The sequence below is a fragment of the Lissotriton helveticus genome, chromosome 8 (genome assembly GCF_964261635.1).
Source record: "Lissotriton helveticus chromosome 8, aLisHel1.1, whole genome shotgun sequence".
NCBI lineage: Eukaryota > Metazoa > Chordata > Amphibia > Caudata > Salamandridae > Lissotriton > Lissotriton helveticus.
Window position 1 is genome coordinate 1,696,701,761 of NC_136069.1, and position 16,724 is coordinate 1,696,718,484.

Below are 16,724 nucleotides of genomic sequence, written 5' to 3' on the forward strand. Positions count from 1 at the left end.
AGTTAGACCCATCCCAATGTTAATTATAGATGAGGTGAAAGGAGAGTTACAAGGAATTTTAGCTAAAGGGATCATTGAGGAAGTGGAAGCCTCTGAGTGGATCAGCACTATTGTCGTTGCACGGAAATCGAACGGCAAGATCCGTTTATGCATAGACTTACACCATCTTAATAACAACATTGTTATAGAAAAATTTCCTTTACCTAAAATCAACGAGAGGGTGTCCTCATTTAAAGGCGCAACATGGTTCTCAACCATAGACTTATCTGCTGCTTACCATCAAGTAGAATTAGAAAGCGAGTCAAGGTATTTAACGGCCTTTATCACACCGTTCGGGTGTTATCAATTTAGGCGAATGCCATTTGGGTTAGCGCGGCTGCGGCGGTATTTCAGAGATTGATGTATAGGTTATTGGGGAACATGGATATGATTGCATTCTTTCAAGATGACATTTTAGTGGCAGCTAAGGACAAAGTGGATCATGACTCTAAGTTAAGACAAGTTTTGAGGGTTTTAGAAAACGCAGGATTTACAGTGGAGTTATCAAAGTGTAACTTCTGCAAAAGAAGTGTATCTTATTTAGGGCACATCATAAGTGAGGAAGGAGTGAAACCTAAACCGGCATTGATTGAAAATATTGTGAATTCAGCGGCACCGAGTACTAAAGAGGAGGTAAGAGCATTTCTGGGTATGGCAGAATATTGCGCAAAGTTTGTAAAAATGTTTGCGTCAAAGGTGTTTTATATTCAGAGTTTGCTTAAGAAGAATACGAAGCTTGTTTGGACAAAAAAGTGCCAGGATGAATTTGATAGGATTAAAGTGGATTTACAGAGCTTTAGTGCTTTAGCAAGTTTTGATCCTAATGTTGAATGTTTATTAACAACAGATGCGAGCGATAAGGGTATAGGTGCGGTGGTATCCCAGAAAGATACTAAGGGAAAGGAGGTAATCATTATTTTTGCATCTAGAGCACTTTCTCCGGCTGAAATCAGGTACCCCATTATTGAAAGAGAGGCCTTGGCATGCGCGTGGGCTCTGGAACATTTTAGAGCCTTTGTGTGGGGCAAACCGGTAACTATTAGGACAGATCATCGTCCGTTAGTGAAAATGTTGTCATCAGACGGCATTTCTGGAGCTTCGGCTAGAATGGCAAGATTATCTATGCGCATGAAAGAATGTATTTATGAAATGGTTTATTTGCCAGAAAGAGACAATGTAATCGCAGATTGCCTATCTAGATTGCCATCCCCACTAGAGGAATGTGTAGATGACCCGTGGGGTAATGTTAGTATCGCTTTAATTCATGATTCAGGAGCCCCAGCTATCAGTAATAAAGAGTGGTTGGAGGAACAGGACAAAGATTTTGAACTCAAAAAAGTTAAGGAGTATATTTGTAAAGGTTGGCCAAGACAATGTTTCATGGAGGGAAATTTTAGAGCATTTTGGGAGGTTAGGATGGGATTGTCGTTAGAAAAAGATATACTTTTCAGAGGCGACAGAGTTGTTCCTCCGATTTCTTTAAGGAAGAAGATTTTAGAGCTGTGTCACGAGGGACATTTTGGTATTGAGAAGAGCAAAACTGTGGTGAAAAGTATGTTCTGGTGGCCAGGTGTGGATAAGGACACGGAATTATTTGTTAGGAACTGTGAAGTTTGTAGTTCTGCAGATAAAACTCTTAAGACTTTGAAACCTTGCGTGAGTGATGGATTGATTCCGGAGCTTCCGTGGGAAACTATTGCAGTGGATATCATTGGGCCTATTGGTGAAATGAAAGAATTTGGGTTGGTGGCAATTGATTTATTTACAAAATGGCCTATTGTGAGATTTGTGGACAAAGCAGACACATGTAGTGTGTTGAAATTTTTGGACAAGATTTTTATTATGGAGGGTTTACCTGTTTGTGTCCTTATGGACAATGGAGTGCAGTTTTTGTCGCGCATGGCAGGTGATTATTTTCAGAAGTGTGGTGTTAAACATAAGACAACCGCGTTATACAATCCTAGTGGGAACGGCACTGTTGAGAGATTCAATAGGGTGATCAAGGGGGTTATTCAGGCAGCGGTTAATAAGAAATTGGATTGGAAAGTTCAAGTACAAAAGGCAGTTTGGTCTTACAGGATTACATCACAAACGGGCACAGGATTATCTCCATTTGTTATGATGAGAGGGAGGTTGCCGAGGAGCAAAATAAATCCTGGTTGGTTAATGGAAGGTAAAATTACACAGTGGTCTCCAACTGAAGTAAAGAATGACTTGGAATTACTCCTTTCTAAAAGTAAAGAGTTTTATGATAAACACTATGGTACGAAAAATGTGGAAATCAAGGTGGGTGAATGGGTACGGGTGAAGAAACCTTATAAAGTACCAAAAGGTGAAAGTCGTTTTGAACCACAGAAACAAGTAATTTAAGTTTTGAGAAATGCTGTTAGATTAAGTGATGGAAAAGTACGGAATATGAAGAGTATTGCTATTAGTCACAATAAATCTGATGAGGTGGAGGGAAAAGTGACAGATAATCAAAACATGTATGATTGGATGGAAGACCATTTTGAGAACAGTTGCCTACAAGCACATTTTGCTGGTACAGAGGGGAACACGAATGGAGTTGCAAGTGACTCGCTTACTGTGGGTCAATCTTTTTGTGAGGAGGGGGGAAGAGTTACTGGTCATTGTAATAGGGATATCAATGGAGATTCCAACAATGCCAGTGGTGAATCTGGTGAATCCAATTTAGTTGAGAGAAGTAATGGTAAAAGAACTAGTACATTACCCTTTTGGCTCAAGGACTATGTTATGAATTGATTATGCACATATATATTTATTTATCTTTTATTTATTGTTATTCGTTTTGTCATTTTTTTTTTAGTTTATTACTTTATGGTTTCTTTCTTTTTCTTGTTTGAAGAGAGGGGAATTTGTTATGTTGTCTTAATCTGTTTTCACCTTTAAGGCTGTGTCTCGTGGTAAGAATGCTATGATGCTTTGTAGAATGCTTGTGTTGCATCTTTAGAATTAAGGAGCGGTTGCAGAGGAGTGGGGCTGGATAGTGGCTGCTCCCTGGCGCTCACCTGTATTGGATTATATTCTTGCAATAAAGCTGGAAACTACATATAAGACTGTGAGTATCATTACACTGCAGTACCCCTTTTGGCCCCTAGAGGGCCGGGCCGGAGCCGCGAATCTACAAGTGAGGTGAGTCTGGGACCGGTTTTTCACTCGGAAGGTGGCTGGTAGCGCACACGAGAGAGAAAGGATTCACTCCCTTTGTTAGCACTGGGCAGGAAGCCCCTTCCATCCCCCCAGCAAATACCACCTCAAACATCAGTGGGGGCTCGCACTTCCACTCGAGTGCATCCCCGTTTTGAGGCGCAGAGAGACCCGTGCCCCCATCAGTGTTTGTCCTGCCTTCCCTGGGGTCCCACTCGGAACTCTTCCCCTAATCATGGGATGGGAATGGGAAGGACCCGCCCCCACCTCGAGCAATGGCCGCTCGGCTCTGAAGCTCCGTCTGGCCACCCAGCATTATGGCCTGTTCCTGGGGCCAGCGCAGGCATCGCGAGCACGATGTGACTGTTGCCTGAAGCGGTGCAGAATCCTCCGGTCGAAGAACGGAGCCGCTGAGCGCCCGGGGTAAGCCGTTCTGGCCATGCGATACGACTCCCCCCTGCGAGATCGGCTCACGTCTCCTGTTTCGATGCCCGAGGCCTCAACTACTCGGAGCTGCCCCAGCCGCGGGAGACTCTGGTGAGTGCCGCCGCGTCCCCCCACGCAAAAAACAACAAGTGATGGACTGAATGTGGATCAATGTCACACACTCCCCCAGTCAAAAGATCTGGGCCCAAATCCATCGCTTTTTTTGCACTCCACACCACCCTGGGTCAGATAATGGCTTTATGCAAATCAGCTCTGACCCTGTTGCCCCATGGGAACAGTCCAGTCCGAACTACAACAGCCATATCTTTCCCAGACCGGAATCAAGCATCCGAGGACCGGACCGGTTTCGAGGTAACACCTCTCTTCAGCCCGGCTAGCTTGACTCCAAGTGGTGTGGCGTGCCTGGGACCCACGTCTGGGCATCCCCAGCGCACTTAGGGCAGCAATTGCAAAAAACAACAAGTGATGGACTGAATGTGGATCAATGTCACACACTCCCCCAGTCAAAAGATCTGGGCCCAAATCCATCGTTTTTTTGCACTCCACACCACCCTGGGTCAGATAATGGCTTTATGCAAATCAGCTCTGACCCTGTTGCCCCATGGGAACAGTCCAGTCCGAACTACAACAGCCATATCTTTCCCAGACCGGAATCAAGCATCCGAGGACCGGACCGGTTTCGAGGTAACACCTCTCTTCAGCCCGGCTAGCTTGACTCCAAGTGGTGTGGAGTGCCTGTGACCCACGTCTTGCATCCCCAGCGCACTTAGGGCGGCAATTGCAAAAAACAACAAGTGATGGACTGAATGTGGATCAATGTCACACACTCCCCCAGTCAAAAGATCTGGGCCCAAATCCATCGTTTTTTTGCACTCCACACCACCCTGGGTCAGATAATGGCTTTATGCAAATCAGCTCTGACCCTGTTGCCCCATGGGAACAGTCCAGTCCGAACTACAACAGCCATATCTTTCCCAGACCGGAATCAAGCATCCGAGGACCAGACCGGTTTCGAGGTAACACCTCTCTTCAGCCCGGCTAGCTTGACTCCAAGTGGTGTGGAGTGCCTGGGACCCACGTCTGGGCATCCCCAGCGCACTTAGGGCGGCAATTGCAAAAAACAACAAGTGATGGACTGAATGTGGATCAATGTCACACACTCCCCCAGTCAAAAGATCTGGGCCCAAATCCATCGTTTTTTTGCACTCCACACCACCCTGGGTCAGATAATGGCTTTATGCAAATCAGCTCTGACCCTGTTGCCCCATGGGAACAGTCCAGTCCGAACTACAACAGCCATATCTTTCCCAGACCGGAATCAAGCATCCGAGGACCGGACCGGTTTCGAGGTAACACCTCTCTTCAGCCCGGCTAGCTTGACTCCAAGTGGTGTGGAGTGCCTGGGACCCACGTCTGGGCATCCCCAGCGCACTTAGGGCGGCAATTGCAAAAAACAACAAGTGATGGACTGAATGTGGATCAATGTCACACACTCCCCCAGTCAAAAGATCTGGGCCCAAATCCATCATTTTTTTGCACTCCACACCACCCTGGGTCAGATAATGGCTTTATGCAAATCAGCTCTGACCCTGTTGCCCCATGGGAACAGTCCAGTCCGAACTACAACAGCCATATCTTTCCCAGACTGGAATCAAGCATCCGAGGACCGGACCAGTTTCGAGGTAACACCTCTCTTCAGGCCGGCTAGCTTGACTCCAAGTGGTGTGGAGTGCCTGGGACCCACGTCAGGGCATCCCCAGCGCACTTAGGGCGGCAATTGCAAAAAACAACAAGTGATGGACTGAATGTGGATCAATGTCACACACTCGCACAGTCAAAAGATCTGGGCCCAAATCCATCGTTTTTTTGCACGCCACACCACCCTGGGTCAGATAATGGCTTTATGCAAATCAGCTCTGACCCTGTTGCCCCATGGGAACAGTCCAGTCCGAACTACAACAGCTATATCTTTCCCAGACCGGAATCAAGCATCCGAGGACCGGACCGGTTTCGAGGTAACACCTCTCTTCAGCCCGGCTAGCTTGACTCCAAGTGGTGTGGAGTGCCTGGGACCCACGTCTGGGCATCCCCAGCGCACTTAGGGCGGCAATTGCAAAAAACAACAAGTGATGGACTGAATGTGGATCAATGTCACACACTCCCCCAGTCAAAAGATCTGGGCCCAAATCCATCGTTTTTTTTTTTTTGCACTCCACACCACCCTGGGTCAGATAATGGCTTTATGCAAATCAGCTCTGACCCTGTTGCCCCATGGGAACAGTCCAGTCTGAACTACAACAGCCATATCGCGTCCCCCCACAGCAAAGACCGCACACAGCCCCTTTAGATTTCGCCGCTAGCCGGGAGATTCATCTGGCCCGGTGAAGCGCCATATTCCAGTTGCTTACATGGGGCCTGTGGGGGGAGGGGTGCGCATTGAACCACCACGCGCCTCGCCTTCCTCTGCCAGAGATGTTCTTCTGCTCCTGCCTACAGCCCAGTGTTAGACGCAGTAATCAATCTGGGGGTTAGGGATTCGTGAACTGCCGGGTGCTAGCGGCGGCAGGGGTGTCGCTTGTGCCCCCAGCTCGACTGAGGTGGTTGGCCTGCGCTTTCCTGCCATCTCTTGCGAGCCGCAATAGATTGGGACCCTACAGGGGGAGCTGCCGGTGCTGCGTTGGAGCAGCGGGAATGAGTGCCTCACAGATTGAGAGAAGCAGTGGGGGTCCATCTTGTCGTGAAGAAGGCTCCAGTCATTAGCCTGTCTCTACAATGGCGCCATGTCTGGAACCTGATATAATCAGAGACTGCCTCCCTGCAATGTTGTTCTGCTCAAGGGGTTCTCTGGTCTGATTATGAGCCCCTATGCCAAGCCATTGCTGCTGCTCTGTTTAAACCCTCCCAAATAAGTACTAGATAAAGGATTCCTATCCCATCACCCAGTGCACCGCGCCTGACCCTAAAATGGCGGATGAAAGCAAGATTTAGGACAGCGATTCTCATGCTCTTCATATCCTGAGACCACTTTTGCTGCTCCAGCATCACCTTCGGCCCTACTAAGCGGTGTTTGAGCCCGGTAATTGCTGAGCGACACAGGTGGGCGGGAAGGCTCTCACTCTCTTCAGCGCAGCAAGTCCTCTGCTGATACATCATTTAGGCCTTTTCACCTGCGCAGCAAGTAGTGCCAGCTGTATCGTTTAGGCCCTCTACAGCTGCGCAGCAAGTAGTGCCAGCTGCACCGTTTAGGCCTTCTACAGCTACGCAGCCTGTAGTGCCAGCTGCACCCTTTAGGCCTTTTTACAGCTGTGCTGCAAGTAGTGCCAGCTGCACCGTTTATGACACCTTTATCCCTGGGGACATTTCTGATTGAGTCAGGACTCTCGCTGCATTGGCAGCAACCTTGACATTATGGTTTCTGATTAGGGTCCAATAGTGGTCTGCTGAGATTATGGGCGTACAATGCGGTTGGTGCCGAATGTGCTTATGGGTCAGGCTGATGCTAAGTACAGTGACCACCAATAGTCACTGGGTGTTCGTTTGTGATCTGCTTTACTTTGACTAATTGTGCAGTGTGATGGTTTTGACAGTGATCCAGTTGGTCCCACCATATGTAATCATTTCCCTTGTAAATATTATCTTGTGCCAGTTGGTTTCATATACACCTAGATGAAGGGCCCAACAAATACCCACCTCTCTTCCCGGACAACACATTAGTTCAGTTTTCCACTCCCGAAGCGCCTGGAATATGTGCCCCCTGTTAGTCCTTATACTTCTCATCACCACCGCTCTCCTAGTAACACCCGTCTCATACCCCCCGCACTCTTTCTCACGTCCCCAACATGGCCACCTCTCGAGTAAAGGATGGAATTAACTGCTACAAAATCATCTTTCCTCCCGGCCAAACTAAAGCTTCAGTTAAACGATTGAAGCATAAGACTATTGAACGTTTCCCTGATTCCCTTTTTGTTGACCAATTTTACAATTGTCGTTCTGGGAGGCGCAAAAATTATTTCATTTTCTTCACTCACGACACCCCCTCTTGGTCCACCAGCTTATCTAATTCCCTTAACGTTACCTCCTCCTCCTCCTCTATCCCTCATGGGAAACAACTAAAGATTTCCCCCTCTGCGTGTTTCAACGGCTCCCTCACCATCTCAATCTATAACAACGGTACTGTCTTGATCCAAGGCAAAGACACCTGTCTCTCTCTCTCTTTGACCACCTCTTACCCTCCCTACTCCCCTCCTCTGCGACCAGGTTTTCCCCTGACTCCCCATCTAACTCCACCCTTTACTCCCTTTCTCCTCCCTTGACCCCCCTATACTCCAATAGACTGCACCCTCGGGAGGCTCAGGTCAGCCCTCTTCCCTCCCCCTCCCTTGTGCCCTCCTCTCCCTTTCTTCCCACTTCACAGTTTACCCCCCCTTTTGTCACGTCAGCCTTACCACCAGGCAATACGCTCCTCGTCCAATCTGCACCGTCCCGGTACCCCAATCTCATCTCGTCCCCCCTATTCCTATCTGCTACTCCCTTTTTTAGTCCACCCCTCCGCCAACCTCCTCCCACAGCTAACTTTCCTTATGCTCCCCATTCCTCCTAGTCCCCCTCTGCTCTACCCCTTCCTCCCCTCACTTCTTTCCCCGATTTCTTCAAAATCCCATTGCATCTCTCTCCTTTCCCCCTCTCCGCTAGGAATGCTGTGCTGCCCCCTTTACCCCCCTGGTAACCCATTCCATCTCCCCCCATCAGGCCCAACAGAACCTCTCCCTGTCCTCAACTTCCCCTTCTCCCACCCCCCCCACTCTACCAGATACCGGTTCCCTCACAGCCACCTCTCCTAGCCAACAGGACCTCTCCAACCACCGCCTCTCTTTTCCTCCCAAACCTCCTACACTCCTATGTCACCTCACAGCCCTCCCCTCTCCTTCCCCACCGTCTTGTTCCGCACCTATATCCCCCTAAACATGTCCTAAATTCCTTTCCTTCGTGCAACGCCAACAAAGACAACTCTCCCTTCACCTCTGATACACCAACCCCCGCTCTCAACCTCCACCTTTGCCCACCTATGAACCCTATACCTCAACTCTCCTCCTGTCCTCCCTCCTCTCCCTGCCTCCCACCACCTATATCACCCCCTCCTTTTGCCATCGAGACACCCAACCTTCCGTGCTCTGCCCAACTCTCTCTTGAAAATAAGCTATGCTCTCTTATCACCTCCATCTCCCAGCTGGTAGCTTCTATTTCACTTTTAAGCTCTAAGATTTCAACTTCCCCATTCACCTCAACTCCTCTGGAAAACTCTCACCTCCCCACAAGATGCACCTCGCCCCCTCACCCCATTATAGCCAAGCACAACCTGCCATCTGCAAACATCGCTCATTCACACAAGCCCTTGAGCGCCACCCTTCTTCAACCAGCACCTCCGAGTATCCCAACTGGATGTATGACATTACAAGGCATGCTTTTACATTGCATGCTTTTACAACGCTGTTTTTACAACGCATACCATTACAACGCATAGTGCTTTTAGGCGCTGGATAGTGAATTGTTTAATTTACTATTCCAACTCCAGTCCCCGTGGATAGTAGGGAAGGGGTTGGATAGTACATTAAACACATTCCCTATCCTAGAGCGCCCTCCAGCGCAATGTAAAAGTTGCGTCGTAAAGGCACTGCGTGGTAAAAGTTGCGTTGTAAAGGATGTTTCCCATCCCAACTACCTACTCTATTCCAACCATCTGCTCTGTCAGAACCAAGCATCCACCTAAACCCTCCTGTGCACCCCCATATAGGTATAATATCCCTATCACCCTTCTTAGCCCAAGTGCCCCCGTCACCAAAATAGTCTCTGCAGAACTGCGCAGTCTGCTCCACAACTGCAGATCCGCAATAAAACACAAACTCGAAATCTCTGATACCATCACCCTTCACAATATTGACCTGTTGTTCCTAACAGAGACCTGGTTCAACGATACCTCTCACTCTATGTTTGATCTCCTGCTACCCACAGGATATTCTATTTTCAGGAATGACAGACCTATCAAAGTTGGGGGAGGTGTTGCAGTCATCTTTAGAAACTCCCTTCAACTCAAAGCTTTTCCCATTAGCGCCTTCCGCACTTTTGAATGTCTATCTCTTGAGCTTCAAGTACACCACCGCTCACCCCTCAGACTCCATGTCATATACCGCCCTCCTGGCAGTGGCCCTTCGTTTATGGAGGAACTCACTGACTTCATCAGCGACCAATACGCACAAAGTGACAATCAGACCTCGTGGGGGACTTTAATCTGCACTGGGGCTCCCTGCAAGACTCTTCCGCGAACTTGCTGGCCACCTTCCTCTCTACAAACAATCTTATCCAACACTGCACAGAATCAACACACTCTAAGGGCTCAATCCTGGACCTTGTTATTTCTAAAGCAGGCATGCTTTCTATCGTACCCCTATTCACGTAGACTGGTCTGACCACCTCCTCATTCCATTCTCTCTTTACCTAGCGCACTCTATAACTCTTGGCCAACCTAAGGAGGCTACCTCCTGGTTCCGTGATGCTAAAAACATTGACACTGTTTCCCTCTGTGAATCAGCTTTGCTGTCACTTCCAAGGTTAGACCCGAACCTAGATGTTGATGATCTCACCTCACAATGCCTCTCAGTCCTTGCAGTCGAAATCAATAGCGTCGCTCCTCTCCAAAGCAAAAAGAAAAGGCCCATTCCCTCAGCACCCTGGTTCAACAAATCCCTATATGAAGAAAGGAAGCACCTAAGACTCCTGGAGAAACAATGGAGGCAAGCACCCTCCACCGATAATTTGGCTAGGCTTCGTTCAGCAAGATCCAAGTACCACAAGCACATCTTCCTTGGGAAAGCATCACACTTTAGAACCCTCCTTGACTCAGCCAAAAATAGACCCAAAAAACTATTTGACCTCATCAAGTATACTAACTACTCTCCCCCAACCTCCAAATTGGATGACTCTACTAAGAAAGCTGCTGATTTCGCTGTATTCTTTGACGAAAAAGTGAAATCACTTGTGGTTCAGGTTGCTCATCCTACCCCTCCAGAGGAGCATAAATCTCTAGCCATTTGGCAGAACTTCGACCCCATCTCTGAAGATGTACTCCTCAAGTGCATCCTCGAAACAAAGTCCTCCAACCACTCGCTCGACCCCATCCCTAGTGCCATTGCCATTGACTTCTACACCCATTCTCTTCCCTATTGGACCACTCTGGTCAACCTCTCCCTCTGTCAAGGCTCCCTTCCTGTTCCCTTCAAAACTGGGCAGGTCACCCCTCTGCTTAAAAAACCCACTGTGGATGCGAATGACCTCAACAACTTCCGCCCCATCACTAACCTACCCTTTCTTGCGAAGATCACAGAAAGATGTGTTGCGAAACAACTCTCTCGTCATATCAAGGACAATGATCTTCTTGACAATCTTCAGTCCGGCTTCATCCAAAACTGCAGCACTGAAACTGCCCTGCTGCAAGTGATCGATGACGCGCTGCGAATACTAGACTCGGGGGGATCTTGTCTTCTAATTCTCCTTGACCTTTCGGCAGCCTTTGACACTGTCAACCACAACACTCTCCTCAACACTCTTCAACAGAGAATGGGCATGGAGGGCACTGTGATTAAATGGTTTGCTTCTTTCCTTTCTGATAGATCCCAAATGATCAAAATATCGGACAGTCTTTCATCTCCTTTGGCGGTGGGTCAAGGTGTTCCCCAAGGCTCTATTCTTGCACCCACATCGTTCAATCTCTATTTGGAACCTCTGGAAGATCTCCTAAGTAAATCTGGGGTCAACTATCATCTCTACGCAGAAAATGAAAATGTTCAGGTTTAACATGTATTGTATACCGTGCAAAGTAATCACCATTGCAAATATAATGTTTAACATCATATCATGGAATGCCCGAGGAATGGGCTCACAAGTGAAAAGAGCGTCAGTGTTTGAGCTCTGCAAAGCACAAAAAGGGGACATTATATGTTTACAGGAATGTGCAATTCCCTACTCCACGGACTACAGTCACATATCCAAATATTGGGAAGAAGGCCCCTCCAAATGGTCTGGGGGAGGAAACAAGAATGCTGGAATAGGCATTCTCATAAAAAACAAAGAAATGTCAATCCTTGATACTAAAATTATACAGCCAGGCAGGGCTATGATTGTCACCATACAATACAGACACACACCACCTTTAAGGTCTGTAATATTAATGCACCAACCGACAAGAATGAAAGAATGTCCCTGTTTGAAATGCTCCCACTTTTTATTGCAGGTGCAACCCCAATGGTGTTAACAGGGGATTTCAACGGCAACTGCATCATAAACCCCACAGACAGATGTGGCAAGAAAAACTGTTACGAAATTGATAAGTCTGCACAATGTCTCAAAAACATGTGTAAAGATTTGCAACTGTCAGATACAGGGGCAAAATCAGGGTCAAAACAAAGGTTCACCTGGGAAGCAGAAAGTGGCAAAGTCAAATCAAGAATTGATTTCATTTTCACCTCCAAAAATATAAAAGCAAGGAATTATGAAACAAACGAGAGTGGTATGTCAGACCACAAAATCTTGAAAGCAACCGTTGAAATCTCAAACATGTGTCAAATGGGGAGGGGTGTGTGGAAAATGAACATCTTGTTATTACAAGAGGAAAATATATGTAAAAAATTACAGTGATATGTACAACAACTTAAAAACCAGAAAGGAAAGTTTCCCATCCTTAGCAGAATGGTGGGAAGAGGTAAAAAAACAAACACAACTTTTTTTCAGAAAACAGAGCATGATCAAAAGCAAGGAAAAGTTTCAAATATTTGATGAAATACAAAAAAGAATGATCACGCTAGAAAACCTGGAAAAGGGTAGAATGGAAGTAGGGGAGAAAAGAGAAAAAACAAAAACAGAACTGAAAGAATGGCTGCAACAACGAGGGAAAGAACACATTTTTAACTCCAGGGTCAAGATCTTTGAGGAAGATGAAAAGTGCTGAAGGTTCTTTTTCAAAAAGGCACAGCAAGTGCAAAAGGTAATGAATGAACTGAAAGACACAAATGGACAAACACAAAAGGGCCCAGAGAAAGTAGGGAAAATAACAACAGCCTTTTTTTCCCAATTGTACAAAAAAGAGCCATCAGATATAAGTGCATGTGAAGATTTTCTAGGGTCCTTGCAGAGCTCTTTATCCCAAGAGGAACAACATTTTCTAACCACCCCCATTTCAGGAGAAGAACTCTTCCAAATCATTCAGGAAGCCCCAAAAGGATCAGCCCCTGGGCAAGACGGCCTTCCATGGGAGTTTTACAAAGCTTTCTGGGGGCTTATTGCAAAGGATTTTTGGAGTCTGTTGAAAGAATGCTTGGAAAAAAATGTTTTACCCCCCTCCTTACCACAGGGCATCATCAAACTGCTGGAGAAAAAGGGGGCAAGCTGGACATCAACAATTGGAGGCCAATCCCCCTCTTGAATGTGGACAGTAAGATCCTAAGTAAAGTCCTGGCAGGAAGATGCAGAAAGGTGCTGGCCTCCATCGTGCACCCAGACCAAACATGTGCGGTCCCAGGAAGGAAAATGTGGGACAGCTTGACCATCATTAGAGACACCTTGTGGTTAGCGAAAGACAGGGGGAATCCACACCTATCTTGGCCCTTGATTTCCAGAAAGCCTTTGACTCCCTAAGTCATGAATACCTTTTCAAAGTGCTCAGGAAAATGGGATTCCCAGAAGGTTTCATCAAAACTATTGGCTTAATATACACTGGATGTGAAAGCCACGTTCTTATAAATGGTACACTATCTGAGGGGTTCCACATTGAATCAGGGGTCAGACAGGGATGCCCCTTATCACCGGCACTCTTTGTATGTGCAATCAAACCTCTCCTATGTGCCATCAGGAAGGACAAGTGCATAACGGGCCCTCTGGTACCGGGCAGCCAAGGCAAACAGGTCAAATGTGTAGCATACATGGACGATGTCACCATTGCTTGCACTGACGTTAGATCCATAAAAAGAACTTTCCTTATAACCCAACTCTTTTTCCTAGCAGCTGGGCTACAAGTGAATGTGGAGAAAACGCACTGCATGACGGTGGGACAATGGGACAAACTGTCTCGGCTCCCAGTGAAACCTTCCAAAGACCCGGTAAAAATACTGGGGATTCTTTTTTCCCAGGACATGAAGGGAGAAATAAACTGGGAGAAGATCCAGACAAAGCTCAAGCAGAAAATGGCGCTCTGGACGACAAGAAAACTTTCCCTGGAAGGGAAAGTCTTGGTGCTGAAAGCAATATGTCTACCAATCCTGATGTTTATTGCCATGATTTTCCCTCCATCATACAGGTTGACAAAAGTGACACAAAGACTTTTTGCAAACTTCTTTTGGGGGTCAAAAATTGAAAAACTAAAAAGAGTCACAGTTTTCAAACTACCCACAAAAGGAGGGAAAGACCTGCCAAACCTCCATGACTTCCTGATGTCACATTTTGTTAAAAACGTACTGGGGAATGCAATGAAAGACTCACATGTGGCTGCCTACACACTGTTTGCTACAAGCTTCATCTTATCAAGAGTGGGCATATGTAAACTGGACAATACAAAGCCTTTTTTTACTAGAACCACCCCCTGCGTACAAAGGCATCAAACCTTTCTTCAAGAAGCTGGAAGAGAGGCAAATTCAAGCGAAGGACATCACACCCCAGATGGCCTTAAGCAAAGAACTGAAAGAAACGGACTCAGTGACAATGGTAAACAACTTATCAGAGAAGCAATCAGGGAAGGTTTGGGAGATGGTGAACCACAAAGACTTGATAAACTCCCAGAAAGACTTGGCATGGATGATGGTATCCAAATGCCTACCAGTGAAGCAATTCCAACATGCAAGGAAACTGGCAAAAACAGCAAGATGCCCAACACCAGGCTGTGCAGCAGATGAATCCCTGATGCACTTCATTTGGAACTGCGGCGGAGCACAAAGCATGTGGAAGGCAATGGGACAGCTCATTAAAGAATTAACAGGACAGGCATCCCTGTCCTATGAACTGGCTCTCTATGGTTTGGGCAAGAATTGCAATACAAATAAAGTAAGGACGCTATGGAGAATAATAAACTGCGTGAAAGAGGCGATGTGGGAAAACAGGACCCTTTCCTTGTACAAACACCAAGCAATCACGGAAAAAGAATGCCAAAAACTTGTTTTCAATAAAATGTTCTCTTACATGTGCCTAGACACCCATAGATTTGGACACGAGTGGGCAAAGGAAACCTGGAAAATCAGGAGTTGGTCTGGATGGGTAAAATGAGAAATCTTCTTTGAGAATGGTTAAATGTACAGCACCCAAATAAGGGACTGCTTAAAATGTAAACCTGACGAATAATTTTAAATAAATTACATTTTTTACAAAAAAAAAATGGCACCTCGTGTGATTATTGAAGAGGAGATTCCAAAATTTTTGGAAGACTTACGTCAATACGCGGGTCTAGAGCGTTGTAAAATAGAGTTTGAAACTCAATCAATATATTTAACTTCCTGCTCTAAACTTGCATTACGTTTGGAAATTCGCTTCTACGAGCTCTCTGCCAGAAAATAATTATTGGAAGAAAAAGAATCACATTTAATGTCTTGTAAAGGGTACTAGGCTTTCTATAAATACATGTCTCATGATGTCTCAAAACACTGTTTTCACTTAGGAAACTGTGGGCTAGATGTAGGTAAATTAGATTTACCGATTCATAATTACCTAATTTTACCTATTCTGTATTCATGAATAGGTAAATCTAATGTAGGTAATTTTACCGAATCGGTAGGATTCGGTATTTACCGATTCTGTAATTACAGAATCGGTAATTGTCATTGATTCCTATGGGCCTTGAAGCCCATAGGATTCAATGGCAAATACTGATTCGGTAATTACAGAATCGGTAAGATTACCGAATTGCCAAGGGGGACAGGGTGTCACTTTGACACCCTGTTGCACCCCTGTTTGTGGCTTGTGTGCCATGCGGCACACATACATGCCCTAAGGGGCATGTATGTGCATGTACAGATGTGCATGTACACAGGTATTCGTTATTTACCATGCAATAGTATTACATGGTAAATAACGAATCGGTAAGGGCCTGTGGCACTGTTTTCAGTGCCACCTACATATTGATTTACCGATTCTGTAAATTTACAGAATCGGTATTTTACCAAATCGGTAAAGGCCCTACATCTCCATTTGCAAATACCGGTCAGTAACGGCCGAAATCGTCAGTTACCGACCGGTATTTGCCGACCTACATCTGGCCCTGTATGTTGTTTTGGTTTCAGTCAGTTGCTTCCTCTCCACTCAAATTTTTGGCCCTCCTGGAGAAGTGTTGATGGAGCAAGGTCTTGTAAGAAAGAGACTTGCGGCAGCAATCCACTCGTTTAACTCACTAACAAGTTATTAACGGCCTTTTGGCTAAGATCAAGTGTAGTATCTGTTCTTATCAGTTTCACAGCGCGGTTTCTGCGCAGTTGGAATTTGATTTGCACTGTTCTACGACTTTGAAGCTTATGCAAATTTTTGCGATGGCCCAACGTGCTTTTAATTAAGGCGGATGAGGGGCACCAGCGTGCTGGTGTCTGTTCGTTCACTAGAAACATAAAGTAGAACCCCCAGGGGCCCTGCGGACAGCTCCTAGAGCACAGGTAACGTTGCGCTCTTTTACTCTCTCTCTCTTGGCGTTTGGGTGGACTAATGCTGGAGGCTTAAAACACCTCAGGCATATTACCAAGCAATAGAGATAATTATCGCTATGCATGGTTAGCGGCTAAAATTATATAGCCGTGCTCCGACGATTTTTACAGCTGAGATACCAAGGTTTATCTAAAAAGCGGTAAAAATCCTGAGAAAATGCATGAATATCGCTGAAAAATCAGCGTTATTCATGCATTATCGTGACAATGCTCTTAGCCATGTTATCCACCTTCCATTGGATAACATGGCTAAGAACTGCTCTGGGCAGGCGTTATCTTTTGGAGATATTCGCGCTTAGCGCGAATATTTCCAAAAGTAAGGCTTTGTTGATAATTGGAGATAGCGAT

General features: G+C 46.2%; 1 pseudogene; it reads left to right on the forward strand.

Moving 5' to 3' along the window:
- Window positions 1-16,078: 16,078 nt before the first annotated feature.
- Window positions 16,079-16,298, forward strand: LOC144774591 (U2 spliceosomal RNA; annotated as a pseudogene).
- Window positions 16,299-16,724: the final 426 nt, after the last annotated feature.